Here is an 11650-nt window from a genome sequence, read left to right as displayed (position 1 = left end):
CCAGGTGTGCTGGAGTATTCCGTGTTTTAATGTTGGTCCCTTGTTCCTCCCTAATGCCCATAGTTGTTGAGAGCATAACTAAAGCCATTTGGATTTCTTCCCACCTGACGGAACACCCTCTCCTGAGGCAATGAGCTTGCTGCTTCTCCACCTCCTCCAGCAGGCTTGCGATTTCTAACCTGTGTCTCTTCTTCGCTGTCAAGTAAAGTTCAGAGACTGAGGCTTTTGGGTTTCTTACCATAGATGACTACAAATTAAGGAAAATTCAGAAATGGCCAAAATGTCTCCCCTGTGGCCCAGGAGGCCAGCATTTCCTGTATCCAAACTGGCCGCTATGGCATTGGCCTTGACAGCTAACAGCCTCCCTGCAGGCGCTCTCCCAGCCACCAGCAGCTGTCAGAATTTGGGCTGCAAAGGGCACGCCTTTGCTGTTAATTGAAGGAAGTGGCATGCTGTGTTTAAGGGACTCGAATGCCTGTGTCTGCTTATGAAGCATGAATAAGCGGCGACTCTCTAAGAATCTCCTTGGAAAGCAGCTGCTCTTGCTCTGGGCCTGGCCCTCAGCTCACTAATAGTGGCTGCTCCTGGCCTGTGGCTGTGCTCAGTCAACACCTGGGATGTGCAGGTGCTGGTTTCATCTTTTAAAATCCCTTCTTCTAGCGCAGGCTTCGGAACACATCCTATCACAGGAAATGCTGGTCACATTTGACCTTATGACCCTTCCTTCTGAGGACCCGGTGGCTGGAATTAACCTGCACTGATGGGGAGCTACACCCAGTGTGCAGGGAGAGGGCGTTTCAATTGGCTCCACTGTGCGTTGGGTCCCCTTTGCTCGGACCTGCAGCCCCAAGGGTTTTCTCCCCAGGGGTGATGGACAAGAGGAGTCCACCCAGAGGTGAGTGACAGGAAGCTGGCTGGGCGGAAACCAGGGCCTCGGCCGCTCCCAGGCTGCCAGGCACAGGCCAGGCACAGAGGCACTGACTGAGCTAAGGCACATGGGAACGCAGCACCATTGGCTGCTCCTGACAGTGTTACCACTCAGTTGAAATATTAAATACTCGGCTGTGGAGATTCGATCTTAAAGTGCCTCCCCTGAGCGTGTCCACGGTGCAGGAAACGGAAGAGTTTTTCATTCTCACTATCTTCAGCTGTTGCAATGTCACCAGGTTCTGTTCTTTATTTCTTCAGAAAGTTTCCAGTCTCTCCTTTCTTTTCCCAGCACAGAGCACCTCCCTGATCCAAACCCTCATTGACACACACTCCGATTACTGTTGTAAACGCTGGGATCAAAACAAAGAGGGGTAGTAAGTGCTCCTCTTACAAGCCCCCAACAAAGAGCATTCAGTTAGCTGGTCACTGCTATAGAACAAGTCAAAAGCTCTGGTTGTTGCCCTGGCCCGAGGGTTCGGTTGGATGAGCGTGGTCCCCTACACCTAAAAGGTTACCATTTCTAACGGGTCAGGGCACATACCTAGGTTGCAGTTCAATCCCCAGTCAGGGCATGTGCGGGAGGCAACCGATCAATGTTTTACTCTCACATCGATGTTTCTCTCTCTCTCTCTCTAAAAAATCAATGAATGTATCCTCCGGTGAGAATTAAAAAATAAAAATAATAACAGAAAATAAACCCAGGAAGAAGATGTACACACCAAAATATATGCAAGATATTGCTAGTTTTTATTTTCAAAAACTTGCAGCATATGGGTCTAGATTAAGAGAGAGGCAAATATTGTAGACCAGGCTGACCTGACTGCTGTTGTGTGCACCGGAAACTCTGAATCCAGTGTGCCAGGTTGAGCAGCTGGACGTGATTTTAGCTGTGTTTTCAATTAGCTGACTGATACCTGGGCTCAGGGGTGGCCTAACTGCAAGATGTTGAGATGCCAGAAATTCGCTGGCATAACTGTAGGCTAGTGCGGCTCAAACGTTAATGTGCATATGAATAGCGTGGAGGTCTCGTTAAAATTCTGATGCAATAAGGTCTGGGGTAGAGTCCAAGATTCTGAATTTCTAACAAGCTCCCAGGTGATGCCAGTATTCTTGATCCCCACACACTTTGAACAGTAGGGATGTAGAGATAGGGTCCTAGAGAATTAGGATCTCCAGAATATTCTGTATGTTATGTAGGTACCAGTGGAATGACACACAGGCCAGAGGACAATGCAGAAGGGAATTCCTCCTAAAAAAGGCAGAACTTGAACCTATGCCTCTCATTGTCTACTTTGCTCTCTAAGCCTGACTATGGCCAGGGTATGGGCCTGTAAAGTAGGCTCTGCCAATTAGACACACCAGAGTGGATACTACGCCGAAGCTAATGACAAAGAATGGGAATCCATTCTAGTGAGGGTGGTGGCAGTAGGAGTGGCTGTGTCCAGTTTCCAATGGTTACATCACTGTCCCCTGCCCAACATTGATGATACCACTGATACCTGTGTAAGTGGTGTCTATGTGGCATAAATGCCATGGAATCATTTAGGCTATTGTTGCTTCTATAGCACTCTAGGATACTCTGTAAGCTACCCAATCTTTTAATAAACTGCTTTTCAGCAAAAGTTGGCCAGAATTGATCTCTATTATTTTCATATAAGATAGATTAGATATTTACTCCCTCATATCACGACACTTCTTCCTGCTACAAGTTTTCTCCCATCTGCCTGGAGCATGCTTTCTTCTCACTTCATTCAGTTATTTCCTGTTCAGTAAATATTGGGAAATACTTAATTAAGGAAGCCTTTTCTGATCCACCATTAAATATTCTCAAAGTAACACTTACCTCTCGCTCCCATTATTCATCACCTTTGCCTGGCTCCTTGGTTAATATGCATATCCCTCTAGCATATAAACTCCCTGAGAGCAAGGACCATATCTGCTTGAGTCAAATTGTATTTCCAGGGACTAGTCCTTTGCCTGAGCCTAAGAAGCGCACAATAGGCATTTGTTGAATGAATGAATTAAAGAAACTGAAAACACTTCTCCAACTATTCAAGGGATTACCATGAATAAAATGGGCAGATATGTAAAGCAGAAAGCAGAATTTTTGGCCTAGAGAAGTAGGTCGGTAGAAAATCATTCCATGCCTCCCAGCTTTTCTTCCTCCATTTCCCCAACTCAACTGCCACCTTCTGCTCTAGGGTATTTTATAAATCCTCCAAACACAGTGGATGCCACATCCTGACGCCATGAAACTGTGGGAAACCTGAGTTATTCTGCATCTTCTATAACCAAAACTAAATTGAAAAAAGACTTCTCCATTTCGTTCTTCCTGCTGGTTCGGCTCATCCTGCCCGTGATTCCTGCGCGGGCTCCCTAAGCTAAGAAGTGCCTTTGTGTTTTGAGGCTCCTCCATACAGCGTAGGCTTGGACTTTTCCCTTCCCCTCACTGATACCGTACTCGGTCCCACTCCTTGTTCTCTGCTTGCAGCACCAATTAGGAGCATATGTGACTGGGTATATATAGTTACAGGAGGATTTACAAGGGAAGGCGGTCCCCGCGGAATGCATGAGCGAACGCAGGGGGAACCTGCAGGTTGGCACAGTCCCATCGCCCACACACCGCTTCCTTCCCGGAGATGTTGCCATGGCATTTCTCCCCCAACGAGGAGGACTCCCCGCCTGCATCTATTGTTCTTCGCCAGCACCTGCACGGTCTGCTGACATGCCAGGGCCCTTCACTTGTGCCCTAACCGAACACAGTGCCACCCGATGAGAGCGAGGACTCGTCAAAGGCTGCAGGGGGGACACTTTCCATTCAGAGGATTTTAATGGCTCAATTGTGTTCATTCACTTCACCCCCTTGGTTAACTCAAAAGTGGCAGACAGCTTTAAAAAAAACCTGCTAGCCCTAACCGGTTTGGCTCAGTGGATAGAGCATCGGCCTGCAGACTGAAGGGTCCCAGGTTCGATTCCGGTCAAGGGCATGTACCTTGGTTGTGGGCACATCCCCAGTAGGGGGTGTGCAGGAGGCAGCTGAATCTATGTTTCTCTCTCATCGATGCTTCTAACTCTCTCTCCCTTCCTCTCTGTAAAGAATCAATGAAATATATTTTTTTAAAAAATCTGCTCATTTCTAGCTCTCCGTTCCGTTTCATTTTGAAGGCTATGATTAGGCAGAAAGTCTAAGTTACCTTTGCAAGAAGGCAGCTGAGTCCAAATCGCGTTTTATGTAACTCACCCTAATTAGACAGCAAACGTGGCTGGAGGGAGCACTGAAGTCTTCCCTCCCTTAGCGGCTGAAATTAGAGACGTCACTCCTTTTCCTGTCGCAAACACCAGACATGCAACGTTCTGTAAATTATTCTTCCTCCTAGTGTAGGAGGAAGATAGAATAAAAGGGAGTTGTTTGTGCGGTAAAGAGCAACCTCGCAGCACTGAGACCTCACTCATCGAGGCTAATCCTGACTCTGGTCCTCTATCCCAGAAAACCAGGGAGCACACATGGGCCTCCCCCACCCTTACAGATCCAGGGAGCTCCTGGCTAAAAGCTGAGGGTCCATCCCCACGATGACGTCATAAGATGGTTGGGTTTCAGCCTCCCCGAGAGGCTGTGCTGGAGTTTTATGAGTGTGTGGGTTTCCTTTTTATATCCACTTCATCTGTGATATTTATTGGCTGCTGTAGGTCAAGCCAGGACCTTGCTGAACTGAGACCTAAAAACAGCAATTTAATCAGTCCTGCTTCCAGGAACACAAACACACTTTTCACTTTTCTTTTTCGGTGGGGGGGGGGAAGAATTTATTTTCATTAAAACAGGAGAGTGTATTGACTTTGAGCTGGTAGATGGAGTTCTAGTCACAGCTGCATCCACTTTCTAGCTGGGTACTTTCGCCGATCTGCTTTCCTTCTCGTTTGCAAAATTAGAGCTGGGTTAGGTAGTCTCTAAATACTGGAAATCAGAATGGAATTCTGTGAGGCCAAACCTAATAAACGTAGCCTATTTTAGTGAAACGGGCACTCATCAGAGACAGGACTTCAGGAAAAGAGTCAATAGTAGAGATGACAGGATGTCCTTTGCCGGGCAGCAGGTCAGACATTTTCAGTGATGACTGGCTTTGTGCCAGGCACTTTCATACGTGGTTTGGGCTCAGCTTGTTTTCCTGGTGGCCCCAGGAAAAGGACTCTGAGGCCCCTATTCCTGTTAAGCTGTGCAGGCCAGGCCTCTCTAGGAAGTCTTACTGTGGATGGGCTCTAAGTCTATGTACTTTGAGTAGGAGTCTCTGGGTTCAAGTGCCTTTCCTCTGGCCCTTGCTTCCAGCTGGGCTCAAGTGTGCAGCAGCCTGCCTTCCGGAGGCTAGCTGGCCTTGGGACCCGTTCAGTGGGGATTTTAAAAAGGAATTAACAACTGGTAAGGCCCATGATCTCATCAACCAGAACGACTACTGACCATCTTGATGGTCTGACCCGTGCCAATAGCTGAAGGTCAGCCCTGAGTTAATGCTAACCTTCATGCAGCACAATGCCACAGGGCCTTTGCATATGCTGTCCAACCTGCCTGGTCTCTCCCCTCTTTGCCAAACCAGTGCCTACTGACTCACTCAGATGAGCTGAATACAATCAACCCATGCAATTAGAAGGACACAAACTGTATGATTCCATTTATATGACATTATGGAAAAGACAAAACCACAGGGACAGAAAATAGACCAGGGGCTGGGGATGAGGGAAGGGGATTGACTACAAAGGGGCAGGAGGAAACTTTGTGGGGTGATAGAAGTGCTTTCTATCTTGATTATGGTGGAGGTTACATGACTCCATGTATTTGTCAAAATTCAATGAAGTATACACCTTATAAGCAAGAATTTTACCATATTTAATTTATACCTTAAAAAACCCTCACTTACAACAAAGGCACAATTAAAAGTGTAATAAAACTCAAAATTTAGCACAAAAGAATATTTCATGGCTGGCTGTGAGGAAATCGCCCTTTCTTTTGATTGGCACAAGTGTCCCCAAGTTTAATAAGCAATGCGTTTTATGTGGCACCCCCTGCCCAGGCAGTGTCTGAGGAGGAGTGGGGTCTGGAATGAGGGGCAGCCCCCAAGGCCACACTGCTCTGTGACCAGGCTGAATGTGCAGGGCAGAGATGTGTGAATGAATTCTGCACTGAGCAGCGGGAAGCTAAGTAGTGGCCAGGCTGGACAGATGCACAGAGAAGTCCGATGCCAGGCTGGGGAAGGGGCAGCAGCAGAGAGAACTGGGGGAAATAAGCTAGAAGCCGGACACTAACTGTGCTTTAAAGGTGTGGAGGCCAGGGAATCCGGTCGCTCACAACACACTCCTGCCCCCTTCATTCTCTAGCATATTGGATTCGCACAAACACACATGAGAGTGAGGGCAGGATCCACTTTACTCACTGCTGTTTCTTTGTCACCTAGAATAGTCTCTGACATATGTTAGCAACTCACTATGTATTTCCCAGTGGAATGAATCTTCTGTACCACGTGGTGGACAATGCGTTCAGGAATTAAAAACCATGGATTGGAGTTAGCAAGAGCTGGGTTCAATTCCAAGTCCTGTGACCTTGGGCGATATATGGCACTTCTCTGAGCCGCTGCTACCTGTCTATGCAATGAGGCTAGCACATCCTGGGGTCGGGCTGTGGACTGATGTGGGAACTTGGATGTAGAGCCCTTAGCACAGCGCCCAGCAGGCAGCAAGCGCCACTGAGGCAAAGGTCACAAGAGAGCCATTATTACAGCCCAAATGTAACCCACGGAAACGTGGATGTCCACACAGATCTTTTTCTTTTTTTAATGACTTAAATTGCCTGCACTTAAAAATTGAGAACTGTTACATAAATACCTGGATCTGGGGCTTCTCTTTAACAACCGGGCCAGCCTTCCCCCAGGGCAACCATGAGCTGGAACTGACCGGAAGCCTCCCCCTTCAGAAGGACTAGCGTTGTCCCAGCCCATACCCCTGTGACTTCACCCACCTGGTCCCGTGGACATGTGTATGCGCAACCAACAATAATAGTAGTAGTATGAGTCATGTATTTCTTTGGTTTTTTTTAGATATATTTTTATTGATTTCAGGGAGGAAAGGAGAGGGAGAGAGAGATAGAAATATCAGTGATGAGAGAAAATCATTGCTCGGCTGCTTCCTGCACACCCCCTACTGGGGATCAAACCCACGACCTGGGCATGTTCCCTGACCTCCTGGTTCATAGGTCAATGCTCAACCACTGAGCCACGGCGGCTGGGCTGATTCATGTATTTCTGATTGGCACTTAATAAACAGCTGCTGTTCCTTTTTGGGTTGCTCTTATTAAAATTTCGTGGCCACTAGAGGGCAATACAGTTTCAATTTTTTAAAAAAAACAAACAGTTATTTTAAAAAACATTACACATATTTAAAAATATGTGAATAGTTTCCATAACTACATATTATATATTTATGTGCAACCATATACAGAAGAGAAGCCTTTTTAAAATGAGGACAAGGCTGATATATAACAGGCCACTTCTCTTGTTGGTGTGGTCAAATGTAAAGAATAGGCCTAGCAGGTTTGGCACAGTGGATAGAGCCTCGGCCCGTGGACTGAAGAGTCCTGGGTTTGATTCCAGTCAAGGGCACATGCCCGGGTTGTAGGCTCAATCCCCAGTAGGGGGTGTGCAGGAGGAAGCCAGTCAGTGATTATCTCTCATCATTGATGTTCCTATCTCTCCCTCTCCCTTCCTCTCTGAAATCAATATGTGTGTGTGTGTGTGTGTGTGTGTGTGTATGATTTTTTTGTTTTGTTTTTTTTAAAGAATAGATGAGACTCCATCGGTCCTCAGCAGAGACCTGAGGCCAGAGTAACTCACCACCTCCCCTTAGAGGAAAAGCACAAAGAAATGGCTTCCTTACCCGAGCTTTCAACCTCCTAGAGTGGGAATTTGGCATTTACGCCCATATCGCTGGGTATGCATGAGGGCCAGCGTAAGGGTTAAGAGCAGAAATACGGGGTATACTACCCAAGTTCAAATCCCTGCTGTGATGTCTGGCCGGTTACTTAGGCTTTCAGTGCGGGGCTCTCCACACCTGTAAAAGGGGGTCAAATGAATGAATATGTGCAGGGCCACCTTCATGGGCGTGTGACCAGTGCAGGCTGACTTCCATCCACTTCCTCAGGAAGGCCTCGCACCTGGGGTTTAATGCCCCCCCAACTCAATCTGGAAATGCTTAATGATTTTATCTTTGAGTTTGTGTTTTGTAAGTGAAATGTGATGGGACAATGAGGTATGTGCAGGGACGTGGAGCCTCAGCACACACATGGCCTCCCGCTGCGCCCAGGCTGGGTCCTGGGCCGCCTGCTCCCTGGCCCGTTCCCCTAGGGCAGTGGTTCTCAACCTTCTGGCCCTTTAAATACAGTTCCTCATGTTGTGACCCAACCATAAAATTATTTTCGTTGCTACTTCATAACTGTAATGTTGCTACTGTTATGAATCATAATGTAAATATCTGATATGCAGGATGGTCTTAGGCGACCCCTGTGAAAGGGTCGTTCGACCACCGAAGGGGTTGCAACCCACAGGTTGAGAACCGCTGCCCTAGGGCAATGCCAACAGTGAGATAAGTGGGGTAACCAGCCCAGTGCTCAGGGGATGGGAGGCAGCCTCCAGGCAGAGCTCTGAACAGCACACAGGGAGGTACAACAGGGATGGAGACCAGAGTGAAGAGTTCTGGAAAATTTGGCCAGAGAGGAAAGCAGGGGCCAGCTTGGAACCAATCTAAGCTGCCTGCGGCTGCCCAAAGAGTTCTACTAACTCTGGCAAGGAAGACTGTGGACCCAGATGGAATTACAAAAGGTTCAGCACAACCCTCAAGATGTAGCATGTTTGTAGTCCATGGCTTCTTGGTGGATGCTTCCAGATGATCAAGCATCTGTGCGGTAAGAAATTACCTTTGATCTAACTACTAATGAGCTCAAGGTAGCATGAACCATATCAGCTCTTGGAGGAGTAGAGATTTAAGAGAAATTCAGAATCGGATGGACATTTATGAGATAATAAAAATTCAGCTTTCTTTTTCATTAATATTTTAAAGGATTCATAAACTCCTATGACTCAACTGAGAATTCTCCAATGCCTATAAACTCATGTTATTGTTGATAGTATTATAAAAAAAGAAAGCAGTAATAAGTTTATATAGCTTAACATGTTTTAAATAACTAACTTGAACTGGGAAGGAATCCACCTTCCCCCAAATTTACATGAAGTACCTGTTTTCTATCAAAATTCAATTAAATTATGAAAGCAATCTTTTAAAATTTCCTTGTACATTTTGTGATGGTAAACATTGTGAGAAAACATTTTGTTTTGAGTTGTGTAGCTAAATCTAATATCCAGGGCTTTTCATTTTATTTCTCAAAGTTCTATAGAACCTGGGTAAATATCTACAAATGATAAAGTTACCATGGAAACATAAATTGAAAGCCTTACCTAGAATTACAAAAAAGAAATTCATAATGCTTCTTCCTACTCCTGCTGTTTTCACAACCAAGCTTTTCTTGAACAAATATTAAAAACTCCTTTTTTGTATCAAGTAACCAATGTCTGAGAAGTAAATCTCAAATTCAACTTAAGAAAAAAGAACTACTGTATAGAAGCTTTCCAAAGCTAGAAAGACTTAACTACATATTGACATATAATGGTGTTTATAAACTTTGGAAGCACCCAAAATGCCTAAAAATAAAGAAATAATTAAATAAATCATCATATGAGAAAATATACAGTTATTTAAATTATATTGTGAAATAGTACTTCATGGCATGAGAAAATGTTTGTGATTCATTAAATAAAAAGAGTCAATTGTACATATGTTACACAAGACCACTGTTATAAAGTCAGTTTTGGCCTGGCCAGCATGGCTCAGTGGTTGAGTGTCAACCTATGAACCAGGAGGTCACAGTTCGATTCCTGGTCAGGGCACATGCCTGGGTTGCAGGCTCAATCCTCAGTGTGGGGCATGCAGGAGGCAGCCAATCAATGATTCTCTCTCATCATTGGTGTTTCTATCTCTCTCTCCCTCTCCCTTCTTCTCTGAAATCAATATATATATATTTAAATAAAGGGATGGAGAAAGATGTACTTTTCTAATATAATCAAAACAAATCTGAAGTAGCTATGTTAATTTCAGACAAAGCCAACTTCAGAAGAAGGAAAAATATCAGGGATAAGAAAGGGTGTTAATGATTAAAAGGTCAGTTCTCCGAGAAGACATAGCAATCCTTAACTTGTATGCACCCAATAACAGAGCATCAAAATACATGAGGCAAAAACTGATGGAACTGCCAGGAGAAAAGGCAAAGAGACTATTATAGTTGGAGACTTCAACCTCTCTATCAGTAAATGACAGATGCAGCAGGCAGAAAATCAGTAAGGACAAGGTGAGCTGAACAGCACCATCAGCCAACTGGATATAATTGATCCTTGTAGAATCCTTCATCCAACAACAGCAGAATACATTCCTCTCAGGCTCACATGGAATAGTCACCAAGATAGACCACCTCCTAGGTTATAAATCACACCTTAGCAAACAGAAATCACACAAGGTATGCTCTCCAACAACATGGACTTAAATTAAAAATTAATAATAGAAAGATAGCTGAAAAATCCCCAAATAGTTGGAGGCTAAAGGACACACTTATAAACACTACATGGGTAAAATGGGAGTCTCGAGAGCAATTTTAAAACGTTTTTAAGGAAGAAAAATCGAAATACAACTTATCAAAATTTGTGGCATACAGTGAAAGCAATGCTCAGAAGGAAGTGTAAAATGGTACAGCCACTCTGGTACAGTCCTGGGAAGGACTTTGGCAGTTTAAAACAAACAACTAAATATGCCACTCCCATCGGATCCAGCAATCGCACTCCTGGGAATTGCATCCCGAACAAATGAAAATTTATATCCACACAAAAACCTGTACTCAAATGTTTATCGTAGCTTAACTTACGACAGCCACAAACTAGAAATGACGCAGCTGTACTTCAGGCGGAATGATTAAACTACCGATTGTACAGCCATACATCCACACCACGGAAAACTACTCAACAATAAAAAGAAACACTTGATATGTGCGACAACCAGGATGAATCTCCAGAGACTTATGCTGAGTGAAAAAAATGCCAACCTCAAAAGGTCACATAAAGTATCGTTCCACTTATCGAACATTCTTGAGATGACACAATTATAGAAATGGAGGACAGGTGAGTTGTCAGGGGCTAAGGAGGGGTGGTGGTGGGAGGGAAGTGGGTGTGACTATAAAAAGGCGTATTCGGGATCTTTGTGGTGATGGAAATGTTTTGTATCTTGATTGTACCCTGGTTGTGATATTGAGGCAAAGAGTAAAAGGTACAAGCGCTCTATTTGTGTTTATTTCTTGCAATTGCACGGGAACCTGTGGTTATTTCAAAATTTAAAGTTTAAGAAAAAAACCTGATAGGACTGTGGGTCACATTGGGTATACACATTGATCTGTACCCTTAAGATCTGTGCATTTTGTTGCATGTAAATTTCAACTCTTACATGCTAATGGACTGCTTTTCAATAAACCAGAGCAAAAGATGATCCTAAGAATTTGAGGTAAAATTTGCACATTATACCGTAATTTTTCATAAATTCTTCTTTGGTGTGCTCCTTAGGGACTCCCTTGAGTCAGCCTAACTTTAAC

The sequence above is a fragment of the Myotis brandtii genome, unplaced genomic scaffold (genome assembly GCF_000412655.1).
Source record: "Myotis brandtii unplaced genomic scaffold, ASM41265v1 scaffold226, whole genome shotgun sequence".
NCBI lineage: Eukaryota > Metazoa > Chordata > Mammalia > Chiroptera > Vespertilionidae > Myotis > Myotis brandtii.
Note: the sequence above shows the minus strand (reverse complement) of the source record.